This window comes from Schistocerca gregaria, chromosome 3, assembly GCF_023897955.1.
Source record: "Schistocerca gregaria isolate iqSchGreg1 chromosome 3, iqSchGreg1.2, whole genome shotgun sequence".
NCBI lineage: Eukaryota > Metazoa > Arthropoda > Insecta > Orthoptera > Acrididae > Schistocerca > Schistocerca gregaria.
In genome coordinates, this window is record NC_064922.1 from 20,803,921 (window position 1) to 20,823,257 (window position 19,337).

Genomic DNA, 19,337 nt, shown 5'->3' on the forward strand with positions numbered 1-19,337 from the left:
CGAAAGCACAGGTGATATAGGTGCGAACACAGAAAGCTTGCAGCCCCTCGCTGCCTGCAGACACAGGGCAGCCACACTAGAAGAGCGGCCTAAGCCGTAGGCGAAATGTGCTCATTCGCTTTGGCGCGACGTCGAACTATAAATAAGGCTGTCACTAGCGTGAGCGTTGCGTGAGCGTCGTGTAAAGTCGGAAAAGTCATCTGCATGGGTGATTGCCAAGTTTGGGGAGCGTTTCGTAGTACGATCAGTGCAAAGGGGAAGCGGAAACTTGTTGTGTCCCAGTGTTTTGCAGTTGGACGACAAGAGTTTGACACAGTAGCAAAGAGCGAGGCACTGAGTTGGCATGAACAATGGAGAGCACAATGGGGCTTGAGATGTGCTTGTTACCTCAGGTGCTGTGTGATTGTGGACAAGGAGTGAAATGGACCAATTTGTGACCGCCCTTTCAATTTAAGACGTTCAAAACAGACGGAATTTGCATTCGTAATACCAGAGCATCGAAACTACTTGGAACTCTTGTGTATACGAACGTGTCCGCGCCTTTGTATTCTGGTACCTTCGCCGCTACAAACCAACCAACCATCGTGTCCGTGCACATCAGAGTCGCAAAGAATGGAGAATAGCCAGGCTTGGTCGTGTGTGTAGCTGTAGCTCAGTTGGCAGATCGTTCGCTTAGCGTGTGAACGGTCTCGGTTTCAAGCCCCGGCTCCTCCATGTTTTGTGGTCAGTGCATGGTAAGTGTTGGTCGCAGCGAACATAAACGCACGCAAGAAGTTGCAAAACCAGCGTCACAGACTGATATGATGTATACTGTCATAAGGAGAGCAAGATGTAAGTGTGGGGACCGGCTGTTATCGTGGTGTCATCGAGTGCAGATCTGTCTTAGGTATCACGGCTTAACGTCATTGAAGTCTAGAGGTGGACAACACGTTCGTCTTACTCAGAGCGGTGTCTGAACTCTATTTTCGACGTTATGCGTGCCACTTTCATTGTGGCCAACTACGATTCGATACAGAATGCACGAAACCTGAAAGACACCCTCACTGATACATAGAGAGCAGTGTTTGTCTGCGGAATAATGGGAGTGCAAGGGTCTGTGACGTTGATATGACTGTATGTAGCACTACTAGTTATCGGGGGGGTGGGCGTAGCTCAGATGGTAGAGCGCTCGCTTAGCGTGCGAGAGGTACTGGGATCTATACCCAGCGCCTCCAGAATTTTTAACACACCTACATGCGCACCTTGCGATGCAAGTGGAATAATTCCCAACCGGCAGAGGTGTGTAGGCAGATACAAGCGAACGATTAGCATCCACAATTGCGCCGATTTCACGTAAATCCCACTGCACGTTCCCATTCTTTGCGTGCAGTCGGCTGCTACTGGTGTTGCTGGTTGTGACTGCTGATAACAGATGCCGTAGCAATCAATTCATGGAGTGAGTTGTATGTTTTGCGATAGTCTGTCTCTGACAAGGAAGCACAGGTGATATGGGTGCGAACACAGAAAGCTTGCAGCCCCTCGCTGCCTGCAGACACAGGGCAGCCACACTAGAAGAGCGGCCTAAGCCGTAGGCGAAATGTGCTCATTCGCTTTGGCGCGACGTCGAACTATAAATAAGGCTGTCACTAGCGTGAGCGTTGCGTGAGCGTCGTGTAAAGTCGGAAAAGTCATCTGCATGGGTGATTGCCAAGTTTGGGGAGCGTTTCGTAGTACGATCAGTGCAAAGGGGAAGCGGAAACTTGTTGTGTCCCAGTGTTTTGCAGTTGGACGACAAGAGTTTGACACAGTAGCAAAGAGCGAGGCACTGAGTTGGCATGGACAATGGAGAGCACAATGGGGCTTGAGATGTGCTTGTTACCTCAGGTGCTGTGTGATTGTGGACAAGGAGTGAAATGGACCAATTTGTGACCGCCCTTTCAATTTAAGACGTTCAAAACAGACGGAATTTGCATTCGTAATACCAGAGCATCGAAACTACTTGGAACTCTTGTGTATATGAACGTGTCCGCGCCTTTGTATTCTGGTACCTTCGCCGCTACAAACCAACCAACCATCGTGTCCGTGCACATCAGAGTCGCAAAGAATGGAGAATAGCCAGGCTTGGTCGTGTGTGTAGCTGTAGCTCAGTTGGCAGATCGTTCGCTTAGCGTGTGAACGGTCTCGGTTTCAAGCCCCGGCTCCTCCATGTTTTGTGGTCAGTGCATGGTAAGTGTTGGTCGCAGCGAACATAAACGCACGCAAGAAGTTGCAAAACCAGCGTCACAGACTGATATGATGTATACTGTCATAAGGAGAGCAAGATGTAAGTGTGGGGACCGGCTGTTATCGTGGTGTCATCGAGTGCAGATCTGTCTTAGGTATCACGGCTTAACGTCATTGAAGTCTAGAGGTGGACAACACGTTCGTCTTACTCAGAGCGGTGTCTGAACTCTATTTTCGACGTTATGCGTGCCACTTTCATTGTGGCCAACTACGATTCGATACAGAATGCACGAAACCTGAAAGACACCCTCACTGATACATAGAGAGTAGTGTTTGTCTGTGGAATAATGGGAGTGCAAGGGTCTGTGACGTTGATATGACTGTATGTAGCACTACTAGTTATCGGGGGGGTGGGCGTAGCTCAGATGGTAGAGCGCTCGCTTAGCGTGCGAGAGGTTCTGGCATCGATACCCAGCGCCTCCAGAATTTTTAACACACCTACATGCGCACCTTGCGATGCAAGTGGAATAATTCCCAACCGGCAGAGGTGTGTAGGCAGATACAAGCGAACGATTAGCATCCACAATTGCGCCGATTTCACGTAAATCCCACTGCACGTTCCCATTCTTTGCGTGCAGTCGGCTGCTACTGGTGTTGCTGGTTGTGACTGCTGATAACAGATGCCGTAGCAATCAATTCATGGAGTGAGTTGTATGTTTTGCGATAGTCTGTCTCTGACAACGAAAGCACAGGTGATATAGGTGCGAACACAGGAAGCTTGCAGCCCCTCGCTGCCTGCAGACACAGGGCAGCCACACTAGAAGAGCGGCCTAAGCCGTAGGCGAAATGTGCTCATTCGCTTTGGCGCGACGTCGAACTATAAATAAGGCTGTCACTAGCGTGAGCGTTGCCTGAGCGTCGTGTAAAGTCGGAAAAGTCATCTGCATGGGTGATTGCCAAGTTTGGGGAGCGTTTCGTAGTACGATCAGTGCAAAGGGGAAGTGGAAACTTGTTGTGTCACAGTGTTTTGCAGTTGGACGACAAGAGTTTGACACAGTAGCAAAGAGCGAGGCACTGAGTTGGCATGAACAATGGAGAGCACAATGGGGCTTGAGATGTGCTTGTTACCTCAGGTGCTGTGTGATTGTGGACAAGGAGTGAAATGGACCAATTTGTGACCGCCCTTTCAATTTAAGACGTTCAAAACAGACGGAATTTGCATTCGTAATACCAGAGCATCGAAACTACTTGGAACTCTTGTGTATATGAACGTGTCCGCGCCTTTGTATTCTGGTACCTTCGCCGCTACAAACCAACCAACCATCGTGTCCGTGCACATCAGAGACGCAAAGAATGGAGAATAGCCAGGCTTGGTCGTGTGTGTAGCTGTAGCTCAGTTGGCAGATCGTTCGCTTAGCGTGTGAACGGTCTCGGTTTTAAGCCCCGGCTCCTCCATGTTTTGTGGTCAGTGCATGGCAAGTGTTGGTCGCAGCGAACATAAACGCACGCAAGAAGTTGCAAAACCAGCGTCACAGACTGATATGATGTATACTGTCATAAGGAGAGCAAGATGTAAGTGTGGGGACCGGCTGTTATCGTGGTGTCATCGAGTGCAGATCTGTCTTAGGTATCACGGCTTAACGTCATTGAAGTCTAGAGGTGGACAACACGTTCGTCTTACTCAGAGCGGTGTCTGAACTCTATTTTCGACGTTATGCGTGCCACTTTCATTGTGGCCAACTACGATTCGATACAGAATGCACGAAACCTGAAAGACACCCTCACTGATACATAGAGAGCAGTGTTTGTCTGCGGAATAATGGGAGTGCAAGGGTCTGTGACGTTGATATGACTGTATGTAGCACTACTAGTTATCGGGGGGGTGGGCGTAGCTCAGATGGTAGAGCGCTCGCTTAGCGTGCGAGAGGTACTGGGATCGATACCCAGCGCCTCCAGAATTTTTAACACACCTACATGCGCACCTTGCGATGCAAGTGGAATAATTCCCAACCGGCAGAGGTGTGTAGGCAGATACAAGCGAACGATTAGCATCCACAATTGCGCCGATTTCACGTAAATCCCACTGCACGTTCCCATTCTTTGCGTGCAGTCGGCTGCTACTGGTGTTGCTGGTTGTGACTGCTGATAACAGATGCCGTAGCAATCAATTCATGGAGTGAGTTGTATGTTTTGCGATAGTCTGTCTCTGACAACGAAAGCACAGGTGATATAGGTGCGAACACAGAAAGCTTGCAGCCCCTCGCTGCCTGCAGACACAGGGCAGCCACACTAGAAGAGCGGCCTAAGCCGTAGGCGAAATGTGCTCATTCGCTTTGGCGCGACGTCGAACTATAAATAAGGCTGTCACTAGCGTGAGCGTTGCGTGAGCGTCGTGTAAAGTCGGAAAAGTCATCTGCATGGGTGATTGCCAAGTTTGGGGAGCGTTTCGTAGTACGATCAGTGCAAAGGGGAAGCGGAAACTTGTTGTGTCCCAGTGTTTTGCAGTTGGACGACAAGAGTTTGACACAGTAGCAAAGAGCGAGGCACTGAGTTGGCATGAACAATGGAGAGCACAATGGGGCTTGAGATGTGCTTGTTACCTCAGGTGCTGTGTGATTGTGGACAAGGAGTGAAATGGACCAATTTGTGACCGCCCTTTCAATTTAAGACGTTCAAAACAGACGGAATTTGCATTCGTAATACCAGAGCATCGAAACTACTTGGAACTCTTGTGTATACGAACGTGTCCGCGCCTTTGTATTCTGGTACCTTCGCCGCTACAAACCAACCAACCATCGTGTCCGTGCACATCAGAGTCGCAAAGAATGGAGAATAGCCAGGCTTGGTCGTGTGTGTAGCTGTAGCTCAGTTGGCAGATCGTTCGCTTAGCGTGTGAACGGTCTCGGTTTCAAGCCCCGGCTCCTCCATGTTTTGTGGTCAGTGCATGGTAAGTGTTGGTCGCAGCGAACATAAACGCACGCAAGAAGTTGCAAAACCAGCGTCACAGACTGATATGATGTATACTGTCATAAGGAGAGCAAGATGTAAGTGTGGGGACCGGCTGTTATCGTGGTGTCATCGAGTGCAGATCTGTCTTAGGTATCACGGCTTAACGTCATTGAAGTCTAGAGGTGGACAACACGTTCGTCTTACTCAGAGCGGTGTCTGAACTCTATTTTCGACGTTATGCGTGCCACTTTCATTGTGGCCAACTACGATTCGATACAGAATGCACGAAACCTGAAAGACACCCTCACTGATACATAGAGAGCAGTGTTTGTCTGCGGAATAATGGGAGTGCAAGGGTCTGTGACGTTGATATGACTGTATGTAGCACTACTAGTTATCGGGGGGGTGGGCGTAGCTCAGATGGTAGAGCGCTCGCTTAGCGTGCGAGAGGTACTGGGATCTATACCCAGCGCCTCCAGAATTTTTAACACACCTACATGCGCACCTTGCGATGCAAGTGGAATAATTCCCAACCGGCAGAGGTGTGTAGGCAGATACAAGCGAACGATTAGCATCCACAATTGCGCCGATTTCACGTAAATCCCACTGCACGTTCCCATTCTTTGCGTGCAGTCGGCTGCTACTGGTGTTGCTGGTTGTGACTGCTGATAACAGATGCCGTAGCAATCAATTCATGGAGTGAGTTGTATGTTTTGCGATAGTCTGTCTCTGACAAGGAAGCACAGGTGATATGGGTGCGAACACAGAAAGCTTGCAGCCCCTCGCTGCCTGCAGACACAGGGCAGCCACACTAGAAGAGCGGCCTAAGCCGTAGGCGAAATGTGCTCATTCGCTTTGGCGCGACGTCGAACTATAAATAAGGCTGTCACTAGCGTGAGCGTTGCGTGAGCGTCGTGTAAAGTCGGAAAAGTCATCTGCATGGGTGATTGCCAAGTTTGGGGAGCGTTTCGTAGTACGATCAGTGCAAAGGGGAAGCGGAAACTTGTTGTGTCCCAGTGTTTTGCAGTTGGACGACAAGAGTTTGACACAGTAGCAAAGAGCGAGGCACTGAGTTGGCATGGACAATGGAGAGCACAATGGGGCTTGAGATGTGCTTGTTACCTCAGGTGCTGTGTGATTGTGGACAAGGAGTGAAATGGACCAATTTGTGACCGCCCTTTCAATTTAAGACGTTCAAAACAGACGGAATTTGCATTCGTAATACCAGAGCATCGAAACTACTTGGAACTCTTGTGTATATGAACGTGTCCGCGCCTTTGTATTCTGGTACCTTCGCCGCTACAAACCAACCAACCATCGTGTCCGTGCACATCAGAGTCGCAAAGAATGGAGAATAGCCAGGCTTGGTCGTGTGTGTAGCTGTAGCTCAGTTGGCAGATCGTTCGCTTAGCGTGTGAACGGTCTCGGTTTCAAGCCCCGGCTCCTCCATGTTTTGTGGTCAGTGCATGGTAAGTGTTGGTCGCAGCGAACATAAACGCACGCAAGAAGTTGCAAAACCAGCGTCACAGACTGATATGATGTATACTGTCATAAGGAGAGCAAGATGTAAGTGTGGGGACCGGCTGTTATCGTGGTGTCATCGAGTGCAGATCTGTCTTAGGTATCACGGCTTAACGTCATTGAAGTCTAGAGGTGGACAACACGTTCGTCTTACTCAGAGCGGTGTCTGAACTCTATTTTCGACGTTATGCGTGCCACTTTCATTGTGGCCAACTACGATTCGATACAGAATGCACGAAACCTGAAAGACACCCTCACTGATACATAGAGAGTAGTGTTTGTCTGTGGAATAATGGGAGTGCAAGGGTCTGTGACGTTGATATGACTGTATGTAGCACTACTAGTTATCGGGGGGGTGGGCGTAGCTCAGATGGTAGAGCGCTCGCTTAGCGTGCGAGAGGTTCTGGCATCGATACCCAGCGCCTCCAGAATTTTTAACACACCTACATGCGCACCTTGCGATGCAAGTGGAATAATTCCCAACCGGCAGAGGTGTGTAGGCAGATACAAGCGAACGATTAGCATCCACAATTGCGCCGATTTCACGTAAATCCCACTGCACGTTCCCATTCTTTGCGTGCAGTCGGCTGCTACTGGTGTTGCTGGTTGTGACTGCTGATAACAGATGCCGTAGCAATCAATTCATGGAGTGAGTTGTATGTTTTGCGATAGTCTGTCTCTGACAACGAAAGCACAGGTGATATAGGTGCGAACACAGGAAGCTTGCAGCCCCTCGCTGCCTGCAGACACAGGGCAGCCACACTAGAAGAGCGGCCTAAGCCGTAGGCGAAATGTGCTCATTCGCTTTGGCGCGACGTCGAACTATAAATAAGGCTGTCACTAGCGTGAGCGTTGCCTGAGCGTCGTGTAAAGTCGGAAAAGTCATCTGCATGGGTGATTGCCAAGTTTGGGGAGCGTTTCGTAGTACGATCAGTGCAAAGGGGAAGTGGAAACTTGTTGTGTCACAGTGTTTTGCAGTTGGACGACAAGAGTTTGACACAGTAGCAAAGAGCGAGGCACTGAGTTGGCATGAACAATGGAGAGCACAATGGGGCTTGAGATGTGCTTGTTACCTCAGGTGCTGTGTGATTGTGGACAAGGAGTGAAATGGACCAATTTGTGACCGCCCTTTCAATTTAAGACGTTCAAAACAGACGGAATTTGCATTCGTAATACCAGAGCATCGAAACTACTTGGAACTCTTGTGTATATGAACGTGTCCGCGCCTTTGTATTCTGGTACCTTCGCCGCTACAAACCAACCAACCATCGTGTCCGTGCACATCAGAGACGCAAAGAATGGAGAATAGCCAGGCTTGGTCGTGTGTGTAGCTGTAGCTCAGTTGGCAGATCGTTCGCTTAGCGTGTGAACGGTCTCGGTTTTAAGCCCCGGCTCCTCCATGTTTTGTGGTCAGTGCATGGCAAGTGTTGGTCGCAGCGAACATAAACGCACGCAAGAAGTTGCAAAACCAGCGTCACAGACTGATATGATGTATACTGTCATAAGGAGAGCAAGATGTAAGTGTGGGGACCGGCTGTTATCGTGGTGTCATCGAGTGCAGATCTGTCTTAGGTATCACGGCTTAACGTCATTGAAGTCTAGAGGTGGACAACACGTTCGTCTTACTCAGAGCGGTGTCTGAACTCTATTTTCGACGTTATGCGTGCCACTTTCATTGTGGCCAACTACGATTCGATACAGAATGCACGAAACCTGAAAGACACCCTCACTGATACATAGAGAGCAGTGTTTGTCTGCGGAATAATGGGAGTGCAAGGGTCTGTGACGTTGATATGACTGTATGTAGCACTACTAGTTATCGGGGGGGGTGGGCGTAGCTCAGATGGTAGAGCGCTCGCTTAGCGTGCGAGAGGTACTGGGATCGATACCCAGCGCCTCCAGAATTTTTAACACACCTACATGCGCACCTTGCGATGCAAGTGGAATAATTCCCAACCGGCAGAGGTGTGTAGGCAGATACAAGCGAACGATTAGCATCCACAATTGCGCCGATTTCACGTAAATCCCACTGCACGTTCCCATTCTTTGCGTGCAGTCGGCTGCTACTGGTGTTGCTGGTTGTGACTGCTGATAACAGATGCCGTAGCAATCAATTCATGGAGTGAGTTGTATGTTTTGCGATAGTCTGTCTCTGACAACGAAAGCACAGGTGATATAGGTGCGAACACAGAAAGCTTGCAGCCCCTCGCTGCCTGCAGACACAGGGCAGCCACACTAGAAGAGCGGCCTAAGCCGTAGGCGAAATGTGCTCATTCGCTTTGGCGCGACGTCGAACTATAAATAAGGCTGTCACTAGCGTGAGCGTTGCGTGAGCGTCGTGTAAAGTCGGAAAAGTCATCTGCATGGGTGATTGCCAAGTTTGGGGAGCGTTTCGTAGTACGATCAGTGCAAAGGGGAAGCGGAAACTTGTTGTGTCCCAGTGTTTTGCAGTTGGACGACAAGAGTTTGACACAGTAGCAAAGAGCGAGGCACTGAGTTGGCATGAACAATGGAGAGCACAATGGGGCTTGAGATGTGCTTGTTACCTCAGGTGCTGTGTGATTGTGGACAAGGAGTGAAATGGACCAATTTGTGACCGCCCTTTCAATTTAAGACGTTCAAAACAGACGGAATTTGCATTCCTAATACCAGAGCATCGAAACTACTTGGAACTCTTGTGTATACGAACGTGTCCGCGCCTTTGTATTCTGGTACCTTCGCCGCTACAAACCAACCAACCATCGTGTCCGTGCACATCAGAGTCGCAAAGAATGGAGAATAGCCAGGCTTGGTCGTGTGTGTAGCTGTAGCTCAGTTGGCAGATCGTTCGCTTAGCGTGTGAACGGTCTCGGTTTCAAGCCCCGGCTCCTCCATGTTTTGTGGTCAGTGCATGGTAAGTGTTGGTCGCAGCGAACATAAACGCACGCAAGAAGTTGCAAAACCAGCGTCACAGACTGATATGATGTATACTGTCATAAGGAGAGCAAGATGTAAGTGTGGGGACCGGCTGTTATCGTGGTGTCATCGAGTGCAGATCTGTCTTAGGTATCACGGCTTAACGTCATTGAAGTCTAGAGGTGGACAACACGTTCGTCTTACTCAGAGCGGTGTCTGAACTCTATTTTCGACGTTATGCGTGCCACTTTCATTGTGGCCAACTACGATTCGATACAGAATGCACGAAACCTGAAAGACACCCTCACTGATACATAGAGAGCAGTGTTTGTCTGCGGAATAATGGGAGTGCAAGGGTCTGTGACGTTGATATGACTGTATGTAGCACTACTAGTTATCGGGGGGGTGGGCGTAGCTCAGATGGTAGAGCGCTCGCTTAGCGTGCGAGAGGTACTGGGATCGATACCCAGCGCCTCCAGAATTTTTAACACACCTACATGCGCACCTTGCGATGCAAGTGGAATAATTCCCAACCGGCAGAGGTGTGTAGGCAGATACAAGCGAACGATTAGCATCCACAATTGCGCCGATTTCACGTAAATCCCACTGCACGTTCCCATTCTTTGCGTGCAGTCGGCTGCTACTGGTGTTGCTGGTTGTGACTGCTGATAACAGATGCCGTAGCAATCAATTCATGGAGTGAGTTGTATGTTTTGCGATAGTCTGTCTCTGACAACGAAAGCACAGGTGATATAGGTGCGAACACAGAAAGCTTGCAGCCCCTCGCTGCCTGCAGACACAGGGCAGCCACACTAGAAGAGCGGCCTAAGCCGTAGGCGAAATGTGCTCATTCGCTTTGGCGCGACGTCGAACTATAAATAAGGCTGTCACTAGCGTGAGCGTTGCCTGAGCGTCGTGTAAAGTCGGAAAAGTCATCTGCATGGGTGATTGCCAAGTTTGGGGAGCGTTTCGTAGTACGATCAGTGCAAAGGGGAAGCGGAAACTTGTTGTGTCACAGTGTTTTGCAGTTGGACGACAAGAGTTTGACACAGTAGCAAAGAGCGAGGCACTGAGTTGGCATGAACAATGGAGAGCACAATGGGGCTTGAGATGTGCTTGTTACCTCAGGTGCTGTGTGATTGTGGACAAGGAGTGAAATGGACCAATTTGTGACCGCCCTTTCAATTTAAGACGTTCAAAACAGACGGAATTTGCATTCGTAATACCAGAGCATCGAAACTACTTGGAACTCTTGTGTATACGAACGTGTCCGCGCCTTTGTATTCTGGTACCTTCGCCGCTACAAACCAACCAACCATCGTGTCCGTGCACATCAGAGTCGCAAAGAATGGAGAATAGCCAGGCTTGGTCGTGTGTGTAGCTGTAGCTCAGTTGGCAGATCGTTCGCTTAGCGTGTGAACGGTCTCGGTTTCAAGCCCCGGCTCCTCCATGTTTTGTGGTCAGTGCATGGTAAGTGTTGGTCGCAGCGAACATAAACGCACGCAAGAAGTTGCAAAACCAGCGTCACAGACTGATATGATGTATACTGTCATAAGGAGAGCAAGATGTAAGTGTGGGGACCGGCTGTTATCGTGGTGTCATCGAGTGCAGATCTGTCTTAGGTATCACGGCTTAACGTCATTGAAGTCTAGAGGTGGACAACACGTTCGTCTTACTCAGAGCGGTGTCTGAACTCTATTTTCGACGTTATGCGTGCCACTTTCATTGTGGCCAACTACGATTCGATACAGAATGCACGAAACCTGAAAGACACCCTCACTGATACATAGAGAGTAGTGTTTGTCTGCGGAATAATGGGAGTGCAAGGGTCTGTGACGTTGATATGACTGTATGTAGCACTACTAGTTATCGGGGGGGTGGGCGTAGCTCAGATGGTAGAGCGCTCGCTTAGCGTGCGAGAGGTACTGGGATCGATACCCAGCGCCTCCAGAATTTTTAACACACCTACATGCGCACCTTGCCATGCAAGTGGAATAATTCCCAACCGGCAGAGGTGTGTAGGCACATACAAGCGAACGATTAGCATCCACAATTGCGCCGATTTCACGTAAATCCCACTGCACGTTCCCATTCTTTGCGTGCAGTCGGCTGCTACTGGTGTTGCTGGTTGTGACTGCTGATAACAGATGCCGTAGCAATCAATTCATGGAGTGAGTTGTATGTTTTGCGATAGTCTGTCTCTGACAACGAAAGCACAGGTGATATAGGTGCGAACACAGGAAGCTTGCAGCCCCTCGCTGCCTGCAGACACAGGGCAGCCACACTAGAAGAGCGGCCTAAGCCGTAGGCGAAATGTGCTCATTCGCTTTGGCGCGACGTCGAACTATAAATAAGGCTGTCACTAGCGTGAGCGTTGCGTGAGCGTCGTGTAAAACACTAGATCGCGTGTTATGGGTGATTGCCAAGTTTGGGGAGCGTTTCGTAGTACGATCAGTGCAAAGGGGAAGCGGAAACTTGTTGTGTCCCAGTGTTTTGCAGTTGGACGACAAGAGTTTGACACAGTAGCAAAGAGCGAGGCACTGAGTTGGCATGAACAATGGAGAGCACAATGGGGCTTGAGATGTGCTTGTTACCTCAGGTGCTGTGTGATTGTGGACAAGGAGTGAGATGGACCAATTTGTGACCGCCCTTTCAATTTAAGACGTTCAAAACAGACGGAATTTGCATTCGTAATACCAGAGCATCGAAACTACTTGGAACTCTTGTGTATACGAACGTGTCCGCGCCTTTGTATTCTGGTACCTTCGCCGCTACAAACCAACCAACCATCGTGTCCCGTGCACATCAGAGTCGCAAAGAATGGAGAATAGCCAGGCTTGGTCGTGTGTGTAGCTGTAGCTCAGTTGGCAGATCGTTCGCTTAGCGTGTGAACCGTCTCGGGTTTAAGCCCCGGCTCCTCCATGTTTTGTGGTCAGTGCATGGCAAGTGTTGGTCGCAGCGAACATAAACGCACGCAAGAAGTTGCAAAACCAGCGTCACAGACTGATATGATGTATACTGTCATAAGGAGAGCAAGATGTAAGTGTGGGGACGCGCTGTTATCGTGGTGTCATCGAGTGCAGATCTGTCTTAGGTATCACGGCTTAACGTCATTGAAGTCTAGAGGTGGACAACACGTTCGTCTTACTCAGAGCGGTGTCTGAACTCTATTTTCGACGTTATGCGTGCCACTTTCATTGTGGCCAACTACGATTCGATACAGAATGCACGAAACCTGAAAGACACCCTCACTGATACATAGAGAGTAGTGTTTGTCTGCGGAATAATGGGAGTGCAAGGGTCTGTGACGTTGATATGACTGTATGTAGCACTACTAGTTATCGGGGGGGTGGGCGTAGCTCAGATGGTAGAGCGCTCGCTTAGCGTGCGAGAGGTACTGGGATCGATACCCAGCGCCTCCAGAATTTTTAACACACCTACATGCGCACCTTGCCATGCAAGTGGAATAATTCCCAACCGGCAGAGGTGTGTAGGCAGATACAAGCGAACGATTAGCATCCACAATTGCGCCGATTTCACGTAAATCCCACTGCACGTTCCCATTCTTTGCGTGCAGTCGGCTGCTACTGGTGTTGCTGGTTGTGACTGCTGATAACAGATGCCGTAGCAATCAATTCATGGAGTGAGTTGTATGTTTTGCGATAGTCTGTCTCTGACAACGAAAGCACAGGTGATATAGGTGCGAACACAGGAAGCTTGCAGCCCCTCGCTGCCTGCAGACACAGGGCAGCCACACTAGAAGAGCGGCCTAAGCCGTAGGCGAAATGTGCTCATTCGCTTTGGCGCGACGTCGAACTATAAATAAGGCTGTCACTAGCGTGAGCGTTGCCTGAGCGTCGTGTAAAGTCGGAAAAGTCATCTGCATGGGTGATTGCCAAGTTTGGGGAGCGTTTCGTAGTACGATCAGTGCAAAGGGGAAGCGGAAACTTGTTGTGTCCCAGTGTTTTGCAGTTGGACGACAAGAGTTTGACACAGTAGCAAAGAGCGAGGCACTGAGTTGGCATGAACAATGGAGAGCACAATGGGGCTTGAGATGTGCTTGTTACCTCAGGTGCTGTGTGATTGTGGACAAGGAGTGAGATGGACCAATTTGTGACCGCCCTTTCAATTTAAGACGTTCAAAACAGACGGAATTTGCATTCGTAATACCAGAGCATCGAAACTACTTGGAACTCTTGTGTATACGAACGTGTCCGCGCCTTTGTATTCAGGTACCTTCGCCGCTACAAACCAACCAACCATCGTGTCCGTGCACATCAGAGTCGCAAAGAATGGAGAATAGCCAGGCTTGGTCGTGTGTGTAGCTGTAGCTCAGTTGGCAGATCGTTCGCTTAGCGTGTGAACGGTCTCGGTTTCAAGCCCCGGCTCCTCCATGTTTTGTGGTCAGTGCATGGTAAGTGTTGGTCGCAGCGAACATAAACGCACGCAAGAAGTTGCAAAACCAGCGTCACAGACTGATATGATGTATACTGTCATAAGGAGAGCAAGATGTGTGGGGACCGGCTGTTATCGTGGTGTCATCGAGTGCAGATCTGTCTTAGGTATCACGGCTTAACGTCATTGAAGTCTAGAGGTGGACAACACGTTCGTCTTACTCAGAGCGGTGTCTGAACTCTATTTTCGACGTTATGCGTGCCACTTTCATTGTGGCCAACTACGATTCGATACAGAATGCACGAAACCTGAAAGACACCCTCACTGATACATAGAGAGCAGTGTTTGTCTGCGGAATAATGGGAGTGCAAGGGTCTGTGACGTTGATATGACTGTATGTAGCACTACTAGTTATCGGGGGGGTGGGCGTAGCTCAGATGGTAGAGCGCTCGCTTAGCGTGCGAGAGGTACTGGGATCGATACCCAGCGCCTCCAGAATTTTTAACACACCTACATGCGCACCTTGCGATGCAAGTGGAATAATTCCCAACCGGCAGAGGTGTGTAGGCAGATACAAGCGAACGATTAGCATCCACAATTGCGCCGATTTCACGTAAATCCCACTGCACGTTCCCATTCTTTGCGTGCAGTCGGCTGCTACTGGTGTTGCTGGTTGTGACTGCTGATAACAGATGCCGTAGCAATCAATTCATGGAGTGAGTTGTATGTTTTGCGATAGTCTGTCTCTGACAACGAAAGCACAGGTGATATAGGTGCGAACACAGAAAGCTTGCAGCCCCTCGCTGCCTGCAGACACAGGGCAGCCACACTAGAAGAGCGGCCTAAGCCGTAGGCGAAATGTGCTCATTCGCTTTGGCGCGACGTCGAACTATAAATAAGGCTGTCACTAGCGTGAGCGTTGCGTGAGCGTCGTGTAAAGTCGGAAAAGTCATCTGCATGGGTGATTGCCAAGTTTGGGGAGCGTTTCGTAGTACGATCAGTGCAAAGGGGAAGCGGAAACTTGTTGTGTCCCAGTGTTTTGCAGTTGGACGACAAGAGTTTGACACAGTAGCAAAGAGCGAGGCACTGAGTTGGCATGAACAATGGAGAGCACAATGGGGCTTGAGATGTGCTTGTTACCTCAGGTGCTGTGTGATTGTGGACAAGGAGTGAAATGGACCAATTTGTGACCGCCCTTTCAATTTAAGACGTTCAAAACAGACGGAATTTGCATTCGTAATACCAGAGCATCGAAACTACTTGGAACTCTTGTGTATACGAACGTGTCCGCGCCTTTGTATTCTGGTACCTTCGCCGCTACAAACCAACCAACCATCGTGTCCGTGCACATCAGAGTCGCAAAGAATGGAGAATAGCCAGGCTTGGTCGTGTGTGTAGCTGTAGCTCAGTTGGCAGATCGTTCGCTTAGCGTGTGAACGGTCTCGGTTTCAAGCCCCGGCTCCTCCATGTTTTGTGGTCAGTGCATGGTAAGTGTTGGTCGCAGCGAACATAAACGCACGCAAGAAGTTGCAAAACCAGCGTCACAGACTGATATGATGTATACTGTCATAAGGAGAGCAAGATGTAAGTGTGGGGACCGGCTGTTATCGTGGTGTCATCGAGTGCAGATCTGTCTTAGGTATCACGGCTTAACGTCATTGAAGTCTAGAGGTGGACAACACGTTCGTCTTACTCAGAGCGGTGTCTGAACTCTATTTTCGACGTTATGCGTGCCACTTTCATTGTGGCCAACTACGATTCGATACAGAATGCACGAAACCTGAAAGACACCCTCACTGATACATAGAGAGCAGTGTTTGTCTGCGGAATAATGGGAGTGCAAGGGTCTGTGACGTTGATATGACTGTATGTAGCACTACTAGTTATCGGGGGGGTGGGCGTAGCTCAGATGGTAGAGCGCTCGCTTAGCGTGCGAGAGGTACTGGGATCGATACCCAGCGCCTCCAGAATTTTTAACACACCTACATGCGCACCTTGCGATGCAAGTGGAATAATTCCCAACCGGCAGAGGTGTGTAGGCAGATACAAGCGAACGATTAGCATCCACAATTGCGCCGATTTCACGTAAATCCCACTGCACGTTCCCATTCTTTGCGTGCAGTCGGCTGCTACTGGTGTTGCTGGTTGTGACTGCTGATAACAGATGCCGTAGCAATCAATTCATGGAGTGAGTTGTATGTTTTGCGATAGTCTGTCTCTGACAACGAAAGCACAGGTGATATAGGTGCGAACACAGAAAGCTTGCAGCCCCTCGCTGCCTGCAGACACAGGGCAGCCACACTAGAAGAGCGGCCTAAGCCGTAGGCGAAATGTGCTCATTCGCTTTGGCGCGACGTCGAACTATAAATAAGGCTGTCACTAGCGTGAGCGTTGCCTGAGCGTCGTGTAAAGTCGGAAAAGTCATCTGCATGGGTGATTGCCAAGTTTGGGGAGCGTTTCGTAGTACGATCAGTGCAAAGGGGAAGCGGAAACTTGTTGTGTCACAGTGTTTTGCAGTTGGACGACAAGAGTTTGACACAGTAGCAAAGAGCGAGGCACTGAGTTGGCATGAACAATGGAGAGCACAATGGGGCTTGAGATGTGCTTGTTACCTCAGGTGCTGTGTGATTGTGGACAAGGAGTGAAATGGACCAATTTGTGACCGCCCTTTCAATTTAAGACGTTCAAAACAGACGGAATTTGCATTCGTAATACCAGAGCATCGAAACTACTTGGAACTCTTGTGTATACGAACGTGTCCGCGCCTTTGTATTCTGGTACCTTCGCCGCTACAAACCAACCAACCATCGTGTCCGTGCACATCAGAGTCGCAAAGAATGGAGAATAGCCAGGCTTGGTCGTGTGTGTAGCTGTAGCTCAGTTGGCAGATCGTTCGCTTAGCGTGTGAACGGTCTCGGTTTCAAGCCCCGGCTCCTCCATGTTTTGTGGTCAGTGCATGGTAAGTGTTGGTCGCAGCGAACATAAACGCACGCAAGAAGTTGCAAAACCAGCGTCACAGACTGATATGATGTATACTGTCATAAGGAGAGCAAGATGTAAGTGTGGGGACCGGCTGTTATCGTGGTGTCATCGAGTGCAGATCTGTCTTAGGTATCACGGCTTAACGTCATTGAAGTCTAGAGGTGGACAACACGTTCGTCTTACTCAGAGCGGTGTCTGAACTCTATTTTCGACGTTATGCGTGCCACTTTCATTGTGGCCAACTACGATTCGATACAGAATGCACGAAACCTGAAAGACACCCTCACTGATACATAGAGAGTAGTGTTTGTCTGCGGAATAATGGGAGTGCAAGGGTCTGTGACGTTGATATGACTGTATGTAGCACTACTAGTTATCGGGGGGGTGGGCGTAGCTCAGATGGTAGAGCGCTCGCTTAGCGTGCGAGAGGTACTGGGATCGATACCCAGCGCCTCCAGAATTTTTAACACACCTACATGCGCACCTTGCCATGCAAGTGGAATAATTCCCAACCGGCAGAGGTGTGTAGGCACATACAAGCGAACGATTAGCATCCACAATTGCGCCGATTTCACGTAAATCCCACTGCACGTTCCCATTCTTTGCGTGCAGTCGGCTGCTACTGGTGTTGCTGGTTGTGACTGCTGATAACAGATGCCGTAGCAATCAATTCATGGAGTGAGTTGTATGTTTTGCGATAGTCTGTCTCTGACAACGAAAGCACAGGTGATATAGGTGCGAACACAGGAAGCTTGCAGCCCCTCGCTGCCTGCAGACACAGGGCAGCCACACTAGAAGAGCGGCCTAAGCCGTAGGCGAAATGTGCTCATTCGCTTTGGCGCGACGTCGAACTATAAATAAGGCTGTCACTAGCGTGAGCGTTGCGTGAGCGTCGTGTAAAGTCGGAAAAGTCATCTGCATGGGTGATTGCCAAGTTTGGGGAGCGTTTCGTAGTACGATCAGTGCAAAGGGGAAGCGGAAACTTGTTGTGTCCCAGTGTTTTGCAGTTGGACGACAAGAGTTTGACACAGTAGCAAAGAGCGAGGCACTGAGTTGGCATGAACAATGGAGAGCACAATGGGGCTTGAGATGTGCTTGTTACCTCAGGTGCTGTGTGATTGTGGACAAGGAGTGAGATGGACCAATTTGTGACCGCCCTTTCAATTTAAGACGTTCAAAACAGACGGAATTTGCATTCGTAATACCAGAGCATCGAAACTACTTGGAACTCTTGTGTATACGAACGTGTCCGCGCCTTTGTATTCTGGTACCTTCGCCGCTACAAACCAACCAACCATCGTGTCCGTGCACATCAGAGTCGCAAAGAATGGAGAATAGCCAGGCTTGGTCGTGTGTGTAGCTGTAGCTCAGTTGGCAGATCGTTCGCTTAGCGTGTGAACCGTCTCGGGTTTAAGCCCCGGCTCCTCCATGTTTTGTGGTCAGTGCATGGCAAGTGTTGGTCGCAGCGAACATAAACGCACGCAAGAAGTTGCAAAACCAGCGTCACAGACTGATATGATGTATACTGTCATAAGGAGAGCAAGATGTAAGTGTGGGGACCGGCTGTTATCGTGGTGTCATCGAGTGCAGATCTGTCTTAGGTATCACGGCTTAACGTCATTGAAGTCTAGAGGTGGACAACACGTTCGTCTTACTCAGAGCGGTGTCTGAACTCTATTTTCGACGTTATGCGTGCCACTTTCATTGTGGCCAACTACGATTCGATACAGAATGCACGAAACCTGAAAGACACCCTCACTGATACATAGAGAGTAGTGTTTGTCTGCGGAATAATGGGAGTGCAAGGGTCTGTGACGTTGATATGACTGTATGTAGCACTACTAGTTATCGGGGGGGTGGGCGTAGCTCAGATGGTAGAGCGCTCGCTTAGCGTGCGAGAGGTACTGGGATCGATACCCAGCGCCTCCAGAATTTTTAACACACCTACATGCGCACCTTGCCATGCAAGTGGAATAATTCCCAACCGGCAGAGGTGTGTAGGCAGATACAAGCGAACGATTAGCATCCACAATTGCGCCGATTTCACGTAAATCCCACTGCACGTTCCCATTCTTTGCGTGCAGTCGGCTGCTACTGGTGTTGCTGGTTGTGACTGCTGATAACAGATGCCGTAGCAATCAATTCATGGAGTGAGTTGTATGTTTTGCGATAGTCTGTCTCTGACAACGAAAGCACAGGTGATATAGGTGCGAACACAGGAAGCTTGCAGCCCCTCGCTGCCTGCAGACACAGGGCAGCCACACTAGAAGAGCGGCCTAAGCCGTAGGCGAAATGTGCTCATTCGCTTTGGCGCGACGTCGAACTATAAATAAGGCTGTCACTAGCGTGAGCGTTGCCTGAGCGTCGTGTAAAGTCGGAAAAGTCATCTGCAT

At 49.6% G+C, this 19,337-nt stretch overlaps 9 non-coding genes across 9 annotated transcripts; all 9 read left to right on the forward strand.

Moving 5' to 3' along the window:
- The first annotated feature begins 4,083 nt into the window (after positions 1-4,083).
- Trnaa-agc (transfer RNA alanine (anticodon AGC)) lies at positions 4,084-4,157 on the forward strand. Its single transcript has one exon. It is a non-coding gene; the product is annotated as a tRNA-Ala (tRNA).
- Positions 4,158-8,499: 4,342 nt separating this feature from the next.
- Positions 8,500-8,573, forward strand: Trnaa-agc (transfer RNA alanine (anticodon AGC)). Its single transcript has one exon. It is a non-coding gene; the product is annotated as a tRNA-Ala (tRNA).
- Positions 8,574-9,971: 1,398 nt separating this feature from the next.
- Trnaa-agc (transfer RNA alanine (anticodon AGC)) lies at positions 9,972-10,045 on the forward strand. Its single transcript has one exon. It is a non-coding gene; the product is annotated as a tRNA-Ala (tRNA).
- A 1,398-nt stretch (positions 10,046-11,443) lies between these two features.
- Trnaa-agc (transfer RNA alanine (anticodon AGC)) lies at positions 11,444-11,517 on the forward strand. The gene has a single exon. It is a non-coding gene; the product is annotated as a tRNA-Ala (tRNA).
- Positions 11,518-12,915: 1,398 nt separating this feature from the next.
- Trnaa-agc (transfer RNA alanine (anticodon AGC)) lies at positions 12,916-12,989 on the forward strand. Its single transcript has one exon. It is a non-coding gene; the product is annotated as a tRNA-Ala (tRNA).
- A 1,394-nt stretch (positions 12,990-14,383) lies between these two features.
- Trnaa-agc (transfer RNA alanine (anticodon AGC)) lies at positions 14,384-14,457 on the forward strand. Its single transcript has one exon. It is a non-coding gene; the product is annotated as a tRNA-Ala (tRNA).
- A 1,398-nt stretch (positions 14,458-15,855) lies between these two features.
- Positions 15,856-15,929, forward strand: Trnaa-agc (transfer RNA alanine (anticodon AGC)). The gene has a single exon. It is a non-coding gene; the product is annotated as a tRNA-Ala (tRNA).
- A 1,398-nt stretch (positions 15,930-17,327) lies between these two features.
- On the forward strand, positions 17,328-17,401 carry Trnaa-agc (transfer RNA alanine (anticodon AGC)). The gene has a single exon. It is a non-coding gene; the product is annotated as a tRNA-Ala (tRNA).
- Positions 17,402-18,799: 1,398 nt separating this feature from the next.
- On the forward strand, positions 18,800-18,873 carry Trnaa-agc (transfer RNA alanine (anticodon AGC)). The gene has a single exon. It is a non-coding gene; the product is annotated as a tRNA-Ala (tRNA).
- The last annotated feature ends 464 nt before the right edge of the window (positions 18,874-19,337 follow it).